A 20817-nucleotide genomic window follows, 5' to 3' on the forward strand; every position below is an offset into this window, starting at 1 on the left:
TAAGAGCAGTCCGGAAGGAAGAGGAAACCGCTCAACATTCTCTAAAACCGCATCTGGATGACAGCCCACTTGCACATGAAGCTTCCTTATATTGCGTCAGACCATTGGTCCATCTAGCCTGTTATTGTCTCTCCTGACCCTCCAGGGTCTCAGGCAGGTGCCTTTCATGGCCTACTGCTTGAAACCCTTTTGGCTGGAGATGCTAGGGATTGAACTTGAAGCTTTTTGCATTCAAAAGCATGCGCTCTGCCACTGTGCTACAGCCCCTCCCAGGGCCAGCCCACGCATGAGGCCAGGTGAGGTGACTGCCTCAGGCAGCAGGATCCGCAGGGGCAGCACATCGTTCTTTCCCCCTTGTTTTCGATATAGATAATCACTCACGCCTTCTTTCTTAGCGGGGAAGAAAGCACCATTTTGTGGTTCACCGTCCTCTCTCATGGCACCTGAAGAGTTTGCTGGGCTCTGTAAAAATCAACTTTTGTTCTTTTGAAAGTTATGTTTTGATATCACCAACCCGGTTCCAAAAATAAGCTTAGAAACGTAACAGCAAAACTCTGAAATGTCTAGGGGACATGTAAAAAGTCAGGCGTGCCAGTTAAGTTGATTCTCAGCTTTCTAAATTTCTGTCAGAATTATATAGGTTCATATCACAGAAGGAGGGTCATTTCACACACTTACCGTATTTTTCTGTGTATAAGATGCCCCCATGTATAAGGCAACCCCTATTTTTTTAACCCAAAATTAGGAAATCAAGTTATTTAACTATTTTGGGGGGGGGGGGAGGTCACTTCTGCCAATCGCTCACCCACCTGTCCGCCACTGCCAATCGCACACCTTGCCACAGCCACCAATTGTCTGTTGGCTCACTGCTACCAACAGCCCACCTGCCCACTTGCCGCAGCCGAAGCCAATTGCCAGCAGGCCTTGCTGCAGTCACCAATCACCCGCCCAATCGCCGCTGCCAATCTCCTGCTTCCTGCTGCCATTCATCACATGTCCCCCGCCCTTTGCATTCACTATCCATGTATAAGATGACACCAATTTTTTTTGTTTTTAGCAAAAAGCATTGTCTTATACATGGGGAAAACACGGTATTTGTGCTCTGAGTTGCCTCCAGGTTCGTGCTCATTAAGACAAACGTAGTGATCACAGAGATAATCCTTAGATCAGAGGTTTTCAACCTACATTCTTTTTGCAGCTCCCCTGGGCTCAGGAGCCCAGCTATGTCACCCCTTGCCTGCAGAGCTGGCAGCCCCTCACCCTTTTTCGAACTCCCTCCCTTGTGGAGGGTTCCCTCAGCCTCCTCTTCTCTTCCCTCTCCTTGGGAGTCCTCCAGGCAGCTGCTGCTGCTGCTGGACCTGCCCCCACCCTACCCCAAAGAGAGGTGCTCCCAGAGGCACTATTTGCCTGCGGAGCTTATAGCCAGGGCTGCTGCAATAAACAGCTGTGCAAGCCTTTGGGAGGCAGAGATGAGAGAGGGCATGAGAGGAGGAAGGAGAGGAAAGAAGGACAGAGGCTAGTGTCGCCCGTGGTACCCCTTGACCATCATTCAAGGCACCCTAGAGTGCCACGGCACACTGGTTGAGAACTAATGCCTTAGAGTATGGCAGGTAGAAATAAGTGCTGCTGTATTAATGGAAACACATCCATGATTTCACAACTCTAACGTTATGTTTGTCCACCTAGGAGAGTAAGTGATTACATGCATACAGTGGTACCTCAGGTTAAGTACTTAATTCTTTCTGGAGGTCCGTTCTTAACCTGAAACTGTTCTTAACCTGAAGCACCACTTTAGCTAATGGGGCCTCCTGCTGCCGCCGCGCCGCCAGAGGATGATTTCTGTTCTCATCCTGAAGCAAAGTTCTTAACCTGAGGTAATATTTCTGGGTTAGCAGAGTCTGTAACCTGAAGCGTATGTAACCTGAAGCGTATGTAACCCGAGGTACCACTGTATTGGGGTCATGCATAGTGGGGTCATGCATGTTCATAGCTGTGAAAAGAGTGTGCACATACCAATGCTGTTGAACCATGAAAGATGCAGCTCCTTCTTGAATACATAGGCCATGAGTCAATGTGCTTCTGGATCCCACATTTTACCAATTTATGGTGGAAATTCTATCATTGTGGTGTGGGGTGTATTACTAGTAAATTATGGCTTAGAATTAAACCAAACAGTTTGAACCATCAATGGACCAGAGAGAGCTATAGAGAGGAACATAAGCATGAAAAAGATGAATAGCTTTGAAACAGAGGCTCTGCTAATGAGATGACAAAAACATACCCTTTGCATATTTTGTGGGTTTTGGTTTTGATATTCTACTTATGTCAAATATATGTAATTTTCAACCCTCATTTTATGAATTCATATGCTATTCTGTTTCCTGTGTGGTTAGTAAGCATGCCAAAATTGACACTGTAGAAGTCTTGGAGATTTTCACGTCCAAGACATATTTTCAGGGGGATGGGATTTCTAAATCTGGCTTCTTCATTTTAGAAGATACCAACGGATATTTGGCTCAGATGCTTTCCAAGTTGGGGTGTCTACCACAAAAGATCAACAGGCAAACAGAAAAGTGTAGTCATATTTTTGGAAACTCGGGTTTGCTCCACCTAAAAGGCAAAAAAGGTAATGACTTTAGCAGATTTAAATCAAATGCTGCTGGACAAATGTATACAAACTATTTCCTATTAGAAATATTTTCTTGTTGGCTAAGCTTCTCCAAGTTTTATTGAAAAAAGGGGGAATTGGATTGCTCATTTTATATCAAAAGTGGGGGGGGGGAACATACTTCAAAATCAATAGAGGGATCCTGAGATATGTTATTGCTCAGTAAAATGTGGTGTGTCAAATAAATATACTTTATTATAGGATATCTCATTTTGAAATATCCATTGTAATTGTTCGGTACTAGCAAATCATAAATCATCCTTGATACCAGTTAATCTGAACCAGATATATCTCTGGAGAAGTACTGAAGCATGTACATGTTATGAAGAAGATCAGATTTGCCCTTGGTTGCAGCAGGAGATGCTAAGGAAGACAAGAAGCCAACGTCAAAGTCGGGAAGGTAAATCCAGATGATCACTAAATAAGAAAGTCAATGTTGAAGATCCGAAATCCAGCTCAATCCACAGAAGCAGTACAACCATGAGTGAGGACAGGTGGAGACTGTGTGCATCAATGGAAGTCGGTGCAAGAATACTGTGTTCAAATAGGTAGGAGCTGTGGTCAAAAGAGTGGGTGGGGCTAACAGGTCTAGTATAGTAGAAAAAAGAGTCATAGTGCCATCTTATGTAGTGTTATGGGTTTGGGGGAGTAGGCTATATGCCAAACCTCTCTAATCCCTAGATCCACCAAGTGCTAAAAGCCAATCAAGCTTCTAATTCCAAAAATAGCCAAGCTTGCTTCCTGGTGAGGTGGTGGGGGATTAAGGGGGTCGGTGTGAGACTGCTAATGGGTGGGCCCCCTCCCTGAGCAGAGAAAGCCAGAGTTTGGAATAAAGTTTTGCAGTGATGGGACCTAGAAGTAAAGCAGCAAGCTGGGGAGGAAGAGCAACGTTTGAGAGCAATATTTTATTTTTGTTTGAACCCAAGGCTGTGGCTATGGGAGAAGCGAGACGCTTTTTGCAGATGGACTAATAATACAGACTTAGCTTCAGGGTTGTTGGAAGGATTACAACTAGATAATGCGTATGAAGCACTTTGAGAAGTTGAAAACATTGTGCAAATACTAAGCATTAAAAACATGGGTATATTTGCTGTAGTGAAAGTAGAGATGATAATGATGATGATGATGCAGATTTAGAAAAAAAATATTAAAGACAACAATACCACTAAATATTTGCCACTGGCAACTTTGGGCTGAGTAATTCCAAATAGTATATCTCAGTCTTTGCAACCAAATGCCTCCCTTGGGTAATTCATGAGGTGAAGACAGTAATGACTTAAAAATATACCTGTTTACCCAAGCTTTCCTGGACTCTGACTCTTTATTTGTATTATTTTGTTTTGTAGACTACCCAGTTTTATTTGAGATATAGGTTTGTGTTTTGTTTTCATCTTATTTTAAGGAAATATTATTGAATGTTGTGAGGTGTGTGTTTAACTGCTTAAGGATTTTTATTATATTAAGCATTGCAGTGATAAGGCTGTAATCAACAAATAACGCATTTACAGAAGCCGGTGCAAAGATTCCCACTAGGGCAACCGGACTTCCCCTGCTCTCAGGAGAACCCCCAGAACAGAATAGGTGGGGAGGAGAGGGGAGATTGTTCTGTGAAATGCTTGCGCTGATAGAGTGACCTTCTTAGCACAGCTTTGGGGGTGGGGAATCTATATTTAATAAATAAATACAGTACATAAGTTTCATGAGTAAATAGATAAGATGAATTCTGTTCTCTCTTCCTTAAGAATCCTAAAGTTGTAACCCTAAAGACCCTAGACAGTAAGCTCCGATGAAGATTGTGGTGCATACTTCTGAGTATAAACAGGATTTTGCTGTCAAGGTATTACTACATCTTTAAATGTCTCTAAAGTACACATATGCATATGAACACAATTTAAATCAGCAGGTGATCAGCTGTCCCACCACTGGTGAAATTAATCATCATCTATTCATACCCATTCTTTTTACCTGACAGGACTCAAGGCAACTTACAGATAAAAACAAGAACAATTAAAAACAGAAAATGGGACCAGCAGTCTATAATATAAAGGACTGTACAGTAAGACATCTGTATCAAATGAAGGGGAGGCAGAATTCTTATATTTTTATCTGCAGAAAAGACAAAGGCTAGGAAACAGTGGTGCAGACTCTGCAAATACACCTTAATTTGACTGTAACTTTGAAGTGGCTGTAGCTTTGAAGCCATTTCCTCCCCAGAGTCTGCTCTGCTAACCATGTGACATGGCTCTCGCCTTGAAAGTCTATCAAGTGACATAATCCATCTAGCACATTCCTCACCATTCCTGTTTTTAATGACCTAGACCGGATCCAACCCAATGGCCTTCTTAAACATTCCTGCGGCTTTCTGTCACTTACAGTATCGAGTTAGGAGCGTGTGTTTTGTGTTTGCTTCTGCACTATTAAATAACACAGCGGGACATGAAGATGTTTCACACATTGATGGCTTTTTCGTTATCTTCCCGGTTCAGATTCCTTTTGCACATGGTGCCAGTGGGTGAGTGACTTCCCCACATCCATTCTAAAATTCATTTTCCACTATACTGCTGTAACCTTTAACCTGTCAAGAAAAAACTCTTGTTGATCAAAAGACACAAACATTTAAAGGGTCATGTGATGTCCTGGAATTCCCCCTCCCCACCCCCTAGTTCTGTCAATGTCTCTCAGTTATTTCGGCAGATTTCTGCTAAAAACCCAGCCAGCACCTGTCTTTCCTGATTAGTTTTTTAAAAGAAAGAAAAGAGATGGAGAATGCAGGTAGACCTGGAGACATCTGATCTGATTTTTTTGAGGGTAACCAACAATCTGATACCTGTGAGAAGCAGGGCACATCAGTATGATCTGCAGGTGGCTTTTGCAGTATCAGCACATCTCTAATATTACTGGAGATTTTTGTGCGTGTGAAGAAAAGAAATACATTAACAAGGCCTGTATTGGACAAAAGACACGGGATACAATGGATCTGTCAAGTTAATCCACTATTCTGTCCTCCTTATCCCCTGATGGTAACTAATATCCCCTACAACGTTAAAGCAATTTGCCATTTGTAGCCCTAAAGAGGCAAACATCTTCTTTCCCCTCTTTGTTATAGGGGTCTAGGAAACTGCGGTAAAGATTCCACTGTAAACTCACTTTGAGGCCTTCCCTGGAAATAGAGGTGGAGAAGACATTTGGACCTGTTCATATTTAAATGCAGACCTACCTAAATTTGTACTTTCTGAAACAATATGAAAACCAAAACACAGCTCTGCTTTGAAAGGAACATTTCTCTGAATTTTGCAATTCTGTTCTCCAACCAAATAATGTGTACAAAAAATGTGTCCATTTGGGGAAGTGTGCATAAAAATGCATTTATGAGCAAAAATAACTTAGAAAATGTGTTCCTTTGGTAGACATTGCATGCAAAAATGTACATATTGTGGAAAATATGGACTAAAACAATTGCAAACTGATGCAGGACTGTGGAGAACTGAGGACTGGAAAAATGAGAAACCACCACTGACATATTTGTCCATCCCTAACTATAAATAAGCAGAATTTAAAAGGACAACATGTGAATGTGACCATCTGGCTTACAGTTCTATTGTGTGGTTGTTGGGCAGGGGGAGGGGCAAAGAGTCTTGACTCACAATAGACCCCATTACAAAACATATCAGTTAAAGGGCACATTCTCACTTTGTATGATTGCAATAAAACATGGCATGGAGGGGGGGGAAAGCAGTTTGGTGAGTTGTCTTGGTGCTATTTTCATAGGAGAGTTTTGAACTCCACAAGTACTTTAATGCTCTGTTAAAATGCTTAGCTTGACATCTAAAAATCATTACGGCTTCTCATGTTTTTAAAACCGTTTTAGATACTGTTGACACTTTATGAAGAAAGAATTTCAACTTCAGTTATGCCCTGAGTGTGTGTTGGTGGGGAAAAGGGGTGCTAATATTCTTGACTGTCATTTTTCAGAAAGCCCCAGAAGAGGGTGAAGGTTCCATGGATTATTGCATAGAGTAATAAATATTCAGTGAACCATATTTTTTTTTTAAGCCTAAAGAGCTCTGGTTTACGGAAATGCGGTATGTTGCATGTTACTACTCAAAATAACATTAAACCAGGCAAGATGATTTTCTATTCAAGCTGCCGTTCTTAAGTAGCAGCTGAAAAGAAGGAGCACTCATGTGCTTCTCAACCAGTGAAGGAGGAGTGGGTGCCATTCAAGTGGTACAACCATAGAGACACTCTACCTACGGAAAGGTCTGTGTTAGCCCACAAATGCTGATTACATCAGCCACTCAGCTGCTGAATAGTAGAGTTCTATGCAAGTACAGTGGTACCTCGGGTTACAGACGTTTCAGGTTACAGATGCTTCAGGTTACAGACTCTGCTAACCCAGAAATAGTACCTCAGGTTAAAAACTTTACCTCAGGATGAGAACAGAAATTGGGCTCCGGCAGTGCAGCGGCAGCAAGAGGCCCTATTAGCTAAAGTGGTGCTTCAGGTTAAGAACAGTTTCAGGTTAAGAATAAATAAAAAAATTCCTTCCAGTAGCACCTTAAAGACCAACTAAGTTAGTTCTTGGTATGAGCTTTCGTGTGCATGCACACTTCTTCAGATACACTGAAACAGAAGTTGCCAGATCCTTCTATATAGTGAGAAGGTGGGGAGGGGTGTTACTCAGAAGGGTGGTGGGAATGGGAGATAGGCAGATAGCTGGGAGAGCCTGTTGACGACTCTTAACGACTGTAATAGGTCTTACAGGAGAAGGCAAGGGGTGAGGAGGTGAGAAATTGTTTAGTCATGTATAGTGAGATAAGAATCCAATGTCTTTGTTCAGCCCAGGTTTTTCCATTGTTTTAAGTTTGGTAATGAGTTGTAATTCAGCAGCTTCTCTTTCCAGTCTGTTTCTGAAATTCCTTTGTAGTAAAACAGCTACTTTGAGATCTTGTATAGAATGTCCTGGGAGATTGAAGTGTTCTCCTACTGGTTTCTCTGTTAAGAATAGGTTAAGAATAGACCTCCAGAACAAATTAAGCTCCACACCCGAGGTACCACTGTACAGGGTTGCAGTGTTTGGACTACTGTGGTGAGTTTATTAGACTGTAAAACTGTAAGCTGGGACAGTTGTGAATTTCATTTCTTGGAAAGCACTTACTATACATTAAATAATAAATGATGAAAACAATGAGGAAGCAATCCAGATGGAGAGGAAGAGGCGTGAGAGGTGGAATTAAAGAGCCATAAATTTATGGGGGGGGTGCCACATAACAGCACCCAGCTTTCAAGAACATATGTGTCTGGAATACGCCCAGGGTTTGTTTGTTTTTTACAGTTGTTCCAAATCCACAATGATTTCTTCTCAATCGATTTATATTTTATTCATCATCCTCTTCCAGAGGAGATCCATGGATCCAAAAGCTACTCTGCATAGCCAATTCTCCACAGCTCCTAACATACTTAGGATTCCTTCAGCTTTGCTCAACCCAACTCTGTACCGCTTCCATTTAAGATGATCTTCGTATTGTTCATTCTTGGCAAAAGCAGAGCCCAGTCCATCTGCCTTATGTTGGGGATGCAGTGCACAAGGCACCATTCTGTTGCATTATAATCTGGTGGTTAGGACTTAGAAGCTGAGAGGCAAACCAGCAGTTCAGCGTGCTCAGGCAGGACTAAAATGCAAAATATTCATGGCTAGGTCACAATTTCTACTGGCCAACAGTTTGGCATCAAAAGGTAGAATTCAAATCTCCTAGCGCCAGCCTACCTGCTAGGCAGAAGTTAGGAGAACTAAGGAAGGCCTGTTGCTCAGTGGTAGAACATCTGCTTTTCATGCAGAAGGTCACAGGTTCAATCGGCACTACCTACAGTATAGTTAGGCCCAAGAGTGAACCCATAAGACATCCTGAAGAGTCACTGCCAGTCACTGCTCAGCTAGATGGGCCAATGGCCTGACTGCATCCTATGTTCCTGTAATGTTTTCCCATTCTCACTATCTCAGCCACATCCCACAATTCTCCTGGTCAAACCTGCCTCTTCTGTTCTTGTTAAAAGTGAAAATCTGGACACAAAAGTTGTTGAGGTGTTGTTGTTTTATGCATGTTTGTTTTGGGCCAAAGTTGTTGAGCTTTGCAAAATCTCAAAAGAAGAAGAAGAAGTTTTGAGATGTTTTTAAGGAAATTCTACACTTCCAACATGGGTTGCCAATACGTCCAGATTTCCCCAGACATTTCAGCGATTTCCGCCCAGACTCCGTTTCTGATGGCCAAATCCAGGCTATGTCTGGGAAATTCCGGACATATGGCAACCCTAATTTAACTCAACTTTATGCAGGAAATAGTTTTCTTCAGTGAAAGCTATTTTTAAAAATAATAATTAAAAAATCCCTCCAAGTAGGAGGAAAAATAAGTATGCTAGCCCAGGGTTGATTTACTCTCCTTCCTATTTGGGGAAACATGTCAGGGGAAGGAGGAAGGCTTTGGATCTAGTAAATCCAAGTATCCCTCAATCTGTATCCTGGTGCATCCCCTTTGCCTTGTCAGATGTCAGAGTACTGACAGTCAGCAGCACCAATGCCATTTTCCCCATGCTGGCTGGGAAGGTGCTTCAGTTAAGAGAACTCCCTCTGTGAAGGTGGAGCTTCTTCTCTACTTGCAGAGCAGAAGATCTGCAAAACCCTACCATGACTAGGATGCCCTCCCACAGACCGAAGATTGTGCCTCAAGTAAGTGAGAAATAGTTCTTTTTTATTGGAACGCATGCTGAAGCAAATATGCCGAAGAGGGAAATTCTGGATTTATTGTTAATTTCTATCAGAATGGGTTTTTCCCTTTTGCACTTGGGTTTGCCATTTTGAATTCCAGCTGGATAAAGTGTTCTTTTTGTCTTCTTTCCATTATGTGTGGTGTATACCTTTTCAAATGTCAAATCCTGCAGACATCAGTGGTTTTATACAGTTGAGGACAAAGTTACTGCTGTAAGAATCAAATTATTCAACATGACCTTTGTATGGATGTCTAGTGGTGAATTAATGAACTGATTCTTTTTGCAGCTCGAAACCTCCTGGGTTGGCATATTTTTTAAACCCAATTTTTCATATGTATTTTTCATATGTATATTTAAATGCATGTTTAAATATCAGTTTATGAGACCCATATTTTGCACAGGGTTTCTGAGCATGTGCTGTTGAACACTTTTTAGGGGAGACCTTTAAACTAAACATGGAAAGGACTGAGCCTGCATGCCCAGGGACACTGGCAATGGGGCTTTCTGTACAGACCTCTACCCTATCCCCAATTCAAGCCCTTGCATATGTAGTCCAATGCCTGAACCAGGCTTATGTTATATAGCATTGTGATGTCATTACATCAATTGCATAATCCCTCAATGGTTAGGACAAGGGCGAATTTCAATGCACTGCTTTTTTTCCATTGGCCTCTAGTGCTTGGCTGCTTCCAACATCACATCAGGTTGGGGTGCTTGCTTCCTTCCCTTGCCAGGCCTTTCCCAGGAGGGAGGGAGGAAGAGATCTGGGGTACAAGAGAAAAGGAGGGGTGTGCTCAGCAGAGAAATAGAGGGGCAGATAGAAAGAGGGGTGGGTTGGGAGAGAGAGAGCGGGAAAGAGAGAGAGGAGAGAGAGTTGTGGGAAATTATAGGCAGATGGAGGGATGCGGTCAAAAAGAGAGAGGCAGGGTGAGAGTGTAAGCAGAGTTTTGAAGGTATGGATCAGCCAACCCAATCTGTACTTTCAAAGGCATCCCTCGATGGAATGCATATGTTGATGAACTGTGTCCTGTCTCTGCTTCATGCCTCTGACAAATTCTTTTCCAGGCAATAGCTTTGAACAACCTAGTGACGCCATATCCAGCAATATTTCTGGCAAAGCAGCCCTGGAGGCCCACTCTGCACCAGCAGGTCACTTCCCACAACATAACCCTGTACTAGCACAGTGTCGATTGTGCATAAAGGTCATGGCCCCAAATCAAAAAGATGTGATCAATACAGTTAGACAGAGCAGTAGAAAAATGGTGTTGAATGGACAGGGTGTTACCATTCCGTTTTCTGTTGTCATTTTCATAATCCACAAGAGTTCTTACCGCATTCACTGCCCTGAAACAATGCAAAAAGGAAGTATTGGGCAACAGGAGAAAAGAAAGATTTGTGGGCTCTGTTCCAAGTTATTTCATAATGTTTTTCTTGGATCAGTTTGAAACAAATGGGAATGACTATGCCTCTGTTATTATTACTTCATACACCACTTTCTGTGGAACCCGTAGGAAAAAAAACATTATTAATCAACATGGGGGGGGGGCGGAGGATCGCAAATCAAGTCTTTCTGAGATGCGCAAATTGCAGCAGCACCACAGGCCTTGGAGGTTGGCACTTTCAACATAATCCACACTTCTTGGCACCCTCATTGCTAGCGGTTACAAGAAAGGTACGTTTTCAATATACAGTAGTACCTTGTTTTGCGACCAGGATTCGTTCCGGAGCCCCGGTCGCTGGCCGAAAAGGACGCTGGACAAAGTGCCACGCCTGCGCATGTGCGCGGAGCAGTTTGTGCTTTTGCGCATGTGCGAAGCACAATTTAGCACTTCTGCACATGCACGAGTGGCGAACCCAGAAGTAACCCGTTCCGGTACTTCTGGGTTTGGCACGGACGTTCGATGGAATGCGTGCTCGACAAGGCGGGAGCTAGACGAGGTACCACTGTATGTGATATTCGTCAACCTTTGCAACTCCAGGCTAGCCTCAAAAAGCCATTTCTAGACACTAGTCCCTGTTTGGTCTGCAGTATGAAGACATGTTTGCCCAGGAAAATACAATTATTTTTTTAAGAATAATTTTAATCATGCCTAGAATATAGCACCTTATGGCTTGTTCCTAATACTGTGGTGAAGTTTTCAAGCTGTGGAGTCAAGCACAGAGCAGCACAAAGCAAAAAGTAGCAAGAGGACTTTTTGAGCAGTGTAATGTGTCATGGCTTCAGCATGGTGCATTGTAGCACAGGAATCAACTTGTGTGTTATAAAACACTAGCAGCCTTGTTCCCGGCATTGCTCAGGGATTCTCAGAAACAAAAAAAACAGAAAAATCACCTCAGTTTTGAAATCAGTGCCTAAAATCAGGGCAGTTTTTGAAAGGATCAGTCCACCCTCTTGATTCGAAATAGTACCCAACTGTATCTAAACCTAGGCAAAAGCCTGCTCCATGATCTCAGGAACTATAATGTGAAATTTGGTTACGGTATCTTGAGGTGCCCAAATGAGTGGCACAGAAACAAGCAGCTTCTCGAGATATATGGTGCATAATTGGAGCTCTTGCCTGGGTCTGTAATCTATAGAAATCTCCTCTAACCAGCCTTGACTCTGGTGGCTCTGTTGATCTTAAACAGATAAAAGTTGAGCTGACATACTTGGCTCACAAAGATTGTTCCATCAGTGCAAGCATTTCTCCTGGCCAATTGGAACAGTCGTCCCTCTCCTTCCCCTGCACACTGTTATTGAAGGACAGATTTTGGGGAGCTAGGGAAGGGTGCAATCGAAGAAGGAGGGAAGCCCCAATGCGCTTCCCTCCTTGCACTGGCTTCCACTTGCGGAACAGGCCACTTGAATCCCACCCAATACATTTGTCTAAGCAATGGAAGCAGCGTAATATTTAGTTTGATGGTGGGTTTCTGTCTGAAGTTTGCACAGTTCTTGATCTTATTTCTTTGCTGATTTTCATTTTCACATAAAATTAAAAACACAAACAGAGAGAGAGAAAGCATGTCCAACTGTTTTATTTTGATTTGGGGGATTCATTTTTGCTAACCTGAAAGCCAGCTTGAATCTACGTAAATCAATCAAGAACTACAAAACCACAGTAAACAGTCAAAGGACTGTAAACGGCAAATTAACAAAATACTGACAATGCAGTAGGGGGACCCAGTAAACACAAAGAAGCAGGGCCAGTAAATATAGAAGACACCCTGCTTTGCTTCCTTTTCCCATTGTCATTTCTTCATTCCTCATTCTCAGGCCACATCCTCTCTAGCCTGATTATCAACCTGTCTTATACTGAGTCAGACCATCGGTCCACCTAGAACAGACCATCGGTCCACCTAGAACAGTGCTGTTTATTCTAGCTGGCAGCTGCTCTTCAGGGTTTTAGGCAGAGAGAACTTTCACATTACGAGCAGCCTGATTCTTTCAGCTGGAGATGTTAGGAATTCAATTTGCTGTATGTAAAGCATTTGCTTTTCTAAAGACCTGTAGCCCTCAGAGCAGACGGTCTATATATGTCAGAGAATGAGGTATCAGGATGGACTCTCCCACTTCAGACGGCAGGTGTGCTGAATGCTCCTCTGCAGTAAGACAAACAAACAAGCAAGCAAACAAACTTCCAGAAAATAGAAAACAGCATGGCAGGCAAAGAACTGCTGTGTTTCTTTTCTATTTGCTAGAGAGTTTGGGAAAGTGGAAGAGGAGAGTTGAAAACCATAATCCACCAGCTGTGGTCTGAAGTGGTACAATCCAGCCTAATCCCTCATCATTCTTTTGCCTTATTTATTTGGAAGAGAAGCCTCTTCCAGGCCTATGGTGTGAGTGGAGAACCATTCAATAAAGTACTGGTTGTTGTAGCAGCAACAGTAGAAGTAGTAGAAATACTAGGATGTTTATTTGCTTAACATGTGATCATTACTAAAAGGGCTTATCTTGATGTATTTTAATAGTGTTTAATTGTACAGTACAATATTATGCAGTGAATCACTGAATGGCTATATAACATGGTTTATCCATATATGCCAAGGTAAATTTGGAACTATGTGCTCTGGCCTGATCATGTCAGTTATTTTATTTTCTCTGCGGCACTTGAAACTTGATAGGTTTCCAAACACGAATTGAAAAGTTTCTTCTGCCACTTTATGAAAGCGCAGTTTCTGGCTTTCCAGTTGGCACAAAGCTGTTGTTTGCCTCCTAATCTGTAGTTTGTAGAAATTACGGGAGTCAGAAGGAAATTCAGCAAAAAGCACTTCTTTCCCTGCCTATAACAGTTGACTAGACTCTTATCATAACTTTTTGCTTACAGTACTGTACTATGGCATTCTCCTTAGTCTACAATTCAGGGTAAATGAAAGATCAATGAAAACAGAGCTCATAGATACCAAATGCCACAGCCCAGGCCATCAGCAGCAGCACTTTTGGATTACCATTCCCTTGACAAAATACACCAAAACTCTGTCATATATTTTTGCAACAATTCATTATTTTACACATTACAGTGGTACCTCAGGTTAAGTACTTAATTCGTTCCGGAGGTCGGTACTTAACCTGAAACAGTTCTTAACCTGAAGCACCACTTTAGCTAATGGGGCCTCCCGCTGCCACCGCACCACCGGCGCACAATTTCTGTTCTCATCCTGAAGCAAAGTTCTTAACCTGAAGCACTATTTCTGGGTTAGCAGAGTCTGTAACCTGAAGCGTATGTAACCTGAAGCGTATGTAACCTGAGGTACCACTGTACCTAATACCTCTCCCCCCCAAAAGATGACCCCTGAATTTTTGAATTTTATTGACATTGATGCTGCATTTTATGTTGTGTTTTATGCTGTTTTATGCTGTTTTTAAGTCTCATTTTAATTAATGTTTTATATTTGCTGTTAGCCGCCCTGAGCCCAGTTTTCAAACCAGGAGAGAGAACATGCCAGTCAGGCATGTGTTTCTGCCAGGGTCCTACTCGAATGTAGGACGAGCTCCTGACACTCTCTGCCCAGCAGCAGCAGCAGCAGTCCTTTGTGGAGCCTGTCAGGCCCTGCCCCAAGCCAGGTGGAGAGAAGCAGGGCAGGGCCCTTCAGGCTCCAAGCAGGTCCGGCCTCCATAAAGAACTGTGACAGTCCTCCATAAAGGATGTGAGCACAAGAGCACAGAAGCATTGCAGCCTCCAACTGCAGAGGTAGGGCATAGCCATCGTGGATAGTATCCACCACTAGCCTTCTCCTCCATGAATTTTTGTGCGGCATGCTGGAAGCTTTCCCTGTGTAAAAACACCTCCATACATGAAGGAATGGTGACACGGTCTAAATGAGTGATCGGTGCAGAGATCTCTTCCTGTGTGCTGATTGCCCTCCCAGATTCTGACATGTTATTTGACTTGTAACCATCTTTTGGCATCTGCTCTTATTTGATAATGACTGAAAGTCTTCCTGATGCAGGAATGTTCTAAAAGTTAAAGTCTGCCTAAAGGTCTATGTTATTGCATTTTGGAATGCTGAAGAAGAAGAAAATTCTCCATCTTAAAAAGATGCCACCCAGATTCCTTCGCATTTGTCTGTCTGCAGGAAGGATGAGAAACCTGTGGTCCTCCAGATGCTGTTGATGTCATTTCCCATCAGCCCCTGCCAGCATGGCCAATGGTCAGCGATTAGGACAATTGAGTCCAATAACTTCTGGAGGGTTCCCTATTCCTGGTCTGCGTTTTTGTAATAAGCACAGTATCCTAATAAAAATAGTTACTGTGCAACTTTCTGCCTACAGGGCGGATTCACTTTTAAATTTACATTGGCACACTCCTTGATTGGGGGGAAAAATAGCAACAAAGGAAATATATTGAAGTCTATTAAGAATTATTACATTTTTTAGGGAAAACAGTTCCAAGTATTGCACATAAAATCGCTCTTTGTTCCTTGCCAATCTTTGTCTGTAGAGCATTGTTGTCTTACCCACCCTCTTCAGAAAGAATTCAGGAGAGAGAGAAAATTGGCCTCTCTGAACTTTCCCTCACTTGTTGTCTTTCTTTCAGCTGCAACTCTCCATGTGACGGATCCTGTGTCATAAATGCTGGCATAAGGATGCTATAAAAGGCAGCTGGGCTACTTTGAGAAAACATCTGGCAACCCCCTCCCCCCAAGACTTTTCTTAAAGAAAGAGGAGGATTGGGATCTTATCTGAGAGCCGTTGTGCAACAGAGGATTGTGTGTTGGTGTTGGACTAGGACCAGGGAGACCTGGGTTCAAATTCCTTCTCAGCATTGAAGTGTACTGAGTGGCCTTGAACTCTTTGCCAAAAGAAGAGACAAAATATAAACAGGAGAAACTGCAGCTGCCCCAGTGATGAGCAACCCTCTACACAGTCAAGCAAATAGTGCTTCAGGTTATTAGAGGTGCATGTCTCTCTCTCCTAAACCAATATACCATGGGTAGGAAAACTAAGGCCCAGGAGCTGGATCAGGCCCAATCGCCTTCTAAATCTGGCCCATGGATGGTCCGAGAATCAGCATGTTTTTACATGAGTAGAATGTGTCCTTTTATTTAAAATGCATCTCTGGGTTATTGTGGGGCATAGGAATTTGTTCATTTCCCCCCCCAAAAATATAGTCTGGCACCCCACAAGTTCTGAGGGACAGTGGACCAGCCCCCTGCTGAAAAAGGTTGCTTACCCCTGCAATATACCTTTGAATTTTTCTCCCATTTCAATACTTTACTCTCTCAGGGGAGTCTCCCTAGCTCCCTGCAATTCCAAACAATTAGTGGGAGTGCTGTAACTCAGTAACGCTTTGCATACAGAAGTTCCCATGTTCAATCCCTCGCATTGCCAAGTCTGGGAAATGCCTGTCTGAAAAACAGAGCCCCTACCAATCAGGATAGTCCAACCTTCCCCAACCTGGTGCCCACCTGATGGTTTGGACCATGATTCCCATTGGGTTTAGTATTGGCCATGCTGATTAGGGCCATAGCTGTCAACGTTTCCCTTTTTTAAAGGGAAATTCCCTTATTTCGAATAAGATTCCTCGCAAGACAAGGGAAAAGTTGACAGCTATGGTTAGGGCTGATGAGAGCTGTTGTTCAACACATCTGCAGGGCTTCAGATTGGGAAGGCTTGTGTAGACATTATTGAGCTAGCAATGGTCCAAAGTAGTATAGGACAGTTTCCTATGTTTGTAGCATCAACAGTGGTGGTAATTACAACTTAGAGATCCTTTGCAGCTGAAGACCATTGGAAGATCTGCCATACAGAGAGCAAGACAGGATTTTCCGTCCCAAAAACTGTTTGAGATTTTAAATACTGACGTATATTAGGGGTGGTCCAAGCTAGCAATATCTATAACAGAGGTGGGAAAGCTCAGGCCTGGAGGTCAAATGTGCCCCCTAAGCCATCTGTGCCTGGCCCTCTCTCCAGGCCACACCCCTCACTGGATCTGCTTTGAACTCCCAAATGCTTTTGTTTCCAGAATGGAATTTGTCTTTGATAATGCTTGCCTGGAGGAGAGTATGTAGGAACCAGCCTACTGCACAGTGGTCAAATTTACAGTTGTTGCTCTTCTCACTTTCATGTCTGGTCCAGCCCACAACCCTTGGGAGCTTGCCCATAAGAGAGTTGGAATGAAGAAGTTAGTTATTGGTATGAGCTTTCGTGTGTATGCACACTTCTTCAGACGAAAACTCATGCCAATAACTAACTTAGTTGGTCTCTAGGGTGCTACTGGAAGGATTTTTAAATTTTTTTTATTTTATTTGTTTTATTTTGTTTCGACTATGGCAGACCAATACAGCTACCTACCTGTAAGAGGATATTCAGAGAGACTAGCACAGTCCCAAGAGGTTTAGCGGGTATTGGTTCACAGGGGAAATTTAAGACAGAGTTTGAGGAGAAGTTTCTTTCAACAGCAGGAGTTTGACATTATCATACCTACAGCCATCTATATCTGACATTGGCGGGAAGGTAAACTGTGTTTCTGTGAGCTCTGGTTTCTGTCATGGTGTTCCACTGCGCCAAAAACGGTTCAGTCATGCTGGCCTCATGACCCAGAAAGCTGTCTGTGGACAAATGCCGGCTCCCTCGGCCTGAAAGCGAGATGAACACCACACCGCATTGTTGCCTTTGACTGGCCTTAACCGTCCAGAGGTCCTTTACCTTTTTTATATCTGACAGTATCTGATAGTAGACATTTAGTAGTGCTCAGATTTGAAAGTATCTGCTTTACAGTGGATTTGAAGATATCCAAGCAATGATCAATATTTGACATGAGACATGCAGAAGCAGCCAGTACTGTAGTTTACAGTATCTCCTTTTCAAAATTTTCTCAATTTATTTTCCCTTAACCAAGCGGTCGTTATTCTGCAGGGAACACCAAGTTATCATGTGGGAAAATTAAGGCCGTCCTCTGGCATTTTTGTATGCCTCTTCAAAAATGAGGGAGAGGTTGTTACTAGGGAATCAAGAGTACAAAAACATAGACACAGGGACTGTCACATGAAAGCAGGAACAGCTCAACAGAAGTGGCTCTGGGATATGTCTACTTGTGAGTGTGACTGCTTGGTTCATCCCCAAGGGAAGCCAAATTGTCTGCCTGAGGAAAACGATAAATGCCAGAATTAAATTAAGAACATTAGGAGACTGAAGAAACAATATTTAACCATTCCTGTGTAGAACTCAGCAAAAAGAAGCCAAACTTCCCCAAAGGCTGGTTGAAAGCACATTCCTGGTGATAAATTGATTTGGATTCATTTTTTTTTTTAAGTACAGTTACTTTTAATAATCACAGGTTGAACAGTCTTGTGTCTTTAAAAATAGGAACAAACTAGATTATAGAGAATAAGTGATTTGCCACAGTACCAATGACTTATTTGTAGGCTGTGTATCAGAATGATATTCAAATGGAGAAATAATAAAATAAATTTTAAATTTTCCCCTACTGGAATCACAAACAAACGTGTGTCCTGTGATGCTTCTAGATTTCATTTCTGATGCACCAGCAGGATTTCTGCAATCCTTCAGACACCTCTTGAGGGACTCTGTCAATCATCAAGCACTTGAATGACACTATTGTGCAAGGATTTGCTTCAGTGCCGGATTTTGGTACCTGTCTTGAGGATGCTCAAAGCAACTGAGCAAATTCTTAAGAAGAGCTATTGAAGCAGCTGTCAAACTGTGGCATTGCTCCCTGCCAGAATTTGCAACCTGAGCAGGATAAAGAGAGGCAAAAGGGGGAAACAGAGGCACAGTTTTTGTCCAGTTTAAGCAAGCAGCTTCCAACCTCATGTTAAAATAACTTGTAATGGGCAGATTTCAGACAACTGGAAAACCCAGACAGTCTGCTCGAAAACAGGAAGGTAACGAGAGCAGAATATTAGATTCAGGAATTACAAATATCTGATGCCCCAGAGAGAAACGGCCAGGTTATTCTATCTCTTCAGATGAAAATGATACAAATCTGGGATTGAAAACAAAATTCTTTATTCAGATTCTGAAAATATGACCATCCTTACTGGAAGGCGCCACTTTTGGAGTAATGTGAGATTGATGTGAAAGGCTGCAAAGTTTGACAGGATGTCTGCCCTCGGAACTCCTAGCCCAGATGATAAATTGCAAATCTAGGAGGAAGACTCTGTTTGTAATGGAGTGTTCACACATGAAGGGGCCACATGAACACTAACAAGCAGTAAACCCAAAGCGAGAAGAAAGGAAGAAATTTCCCCAGGCCTCTCAACCTCAGAATGTCTGTATATTCCCTATATTTTGCAACCTCTGAGCAAAACATAGCAGAGGCGGGCCACAGATGGCTGACAGAGATGACTGGCCCTTGTACGGTCAGAATGTTAAATTAAGGCTCTGGCTGCATTCACCAAGCATTTTATTCTGTCTTCCCAGCATTCCCATACCTGTTAATTTTCACATTCTATGTGATCTTTCACATATCATGTAAAATCCACTTCTGGAAATCTTGCAGAATCTAGTTTAATGCCCATTTCTGTTTTAATTGTTTCAAGACAAGAATATATTTGCACCATGGAAACCCAGAATATCATGGGACTCTTGCATTGTAAATTTTCTTGAAGGAAAGGCTGGATATAAATGGAATAAATGGAATAGTTCTATTTGGCAAAACAGTGATTTAGCATGAGCCAGTAGGATGAGGGCGGAACAATGGCATCCATTTCTGAAGTACCACTTGCCTATCCTAGATTCCATGGTACCTTTTAGGTCCAAGTTTGAGTTTAATATTAATATTTAACATTGAAAAGATGACGTTCAGGATGAACTAGCCTGAAGTATATTTGTGGATAGAAAATACATTCACAATTTTCAATCATAGTTGTTCAAAGAAATGTACTATGTAGAAGGGCTCTGTTTATTTTATTCTAAACGTTACACTGTCCAGCAGTAACTCTGGTCATAATAACAATGCAAAATGTGGTGTGAGTTAAATGCTGACAATAATTTCAGAACATACATTTTTTTCAGAATTGGAAGTGTCACTCAGACTTCTTGTTTAGGGATGTTTAAGGAAAATCATTAAACAAAGCAAGTGCCATTATGAACGACTTCCAGTGGATGTTGTTAATAATGGCACTAGGCCATTATATCTTCCGACTGTTGCAATAATAAAAGCAACACTTGATGAATAATTTTATACTTTCAACTGTTTTTGTTAAAATATAACATTAGCTGGCCTTAGCTACAAGCAAAGAAGTATTTATATCTGTAAGACAGCCACACAAATGTCAAAAACGATGGATGTCTCTACTGCTAAAGTTCATAGGAATTTCATCTCTGATATAGGCAGGAAAGGGAGACCCAAAGCACACATAAATATATTTGACAGTTTAAATTTATTATCGTAGCTATGTGGTACCTATTACATCAGTAAATTCTTATGAAAGGAAATGTTTATTTCAGAATGCCTGAATGATATTAATGTGTTTGCTCTGTCAGATCAAAATGAAGTGTCAAGAAATCCTCAAAGAAACATAAGCCATCAGAACAAACCATCAGAACCAATCAAATACTTCTGCTGAAATGAAAGTGTGTTAATGATTCTTTCCAAACTCTAAAGTGATGTTGTGCTGTTGTAATTGTAGGTGCAACTCCACAAGGAAGGGACAGAAAGGCAGAGTCTTATTCACTGATCTGAATAACTGAGATGAAAACATGCTGGAAAAAGCATGAAGTCCAGTGCCGAGGTCCTTCTGGCGGTTCCCTCGCTGCGAGAAGCCAAGTTACAGGGAACCAGGCAGATGGCCTTCTCGGTAGTGGCACCCGCCTTGTGGAAGGCCCTCCCACCAGATGTCAAAGAGAAAAACAGCTACCAGACTTTTAGAAGACATCTGAAGGCAGCCCCGTTTAGGGAAGCTTTTAATGTTTAATAGGTTATTGTATTCTGGTGTTCTGT

General features: G+C 42.2%; 1 long non-coding RNA gene across 1 annotated transcript in view; it reads left to right on the plus strand.

The window, feature by feature from the left end:
* The first annotated feature begins 2594 nt into the window (after positions 1-2594).
* The window catches only part of LOC310710678, a 29625-nt gene continuing 11402 nt past the window's right edge, over positions 2595-20817 (plus strand). Inside the window, exon 1 of the long non-coding RNA XR_014528181.1 lies at positions 2595-2626. This is a non-coding gene — a long non-coding RNA (uncharacterized lncRNA). The remainder of the gene's footprint in view (positions 2627-20817) is intronic.

This window comes from Podarcis liolepis, assembly GCF_965112155.1.
Source record: "Podarcis liolepis genome assembly, chromosome: 1".
Classification (NCBI taxonomy): domain Eukaryota; kingdom Metazoa; phylum Chordata; class Lepidosauria; order Squamata; family Lacertidae; genus Podarcis; species Podarcis liolepis.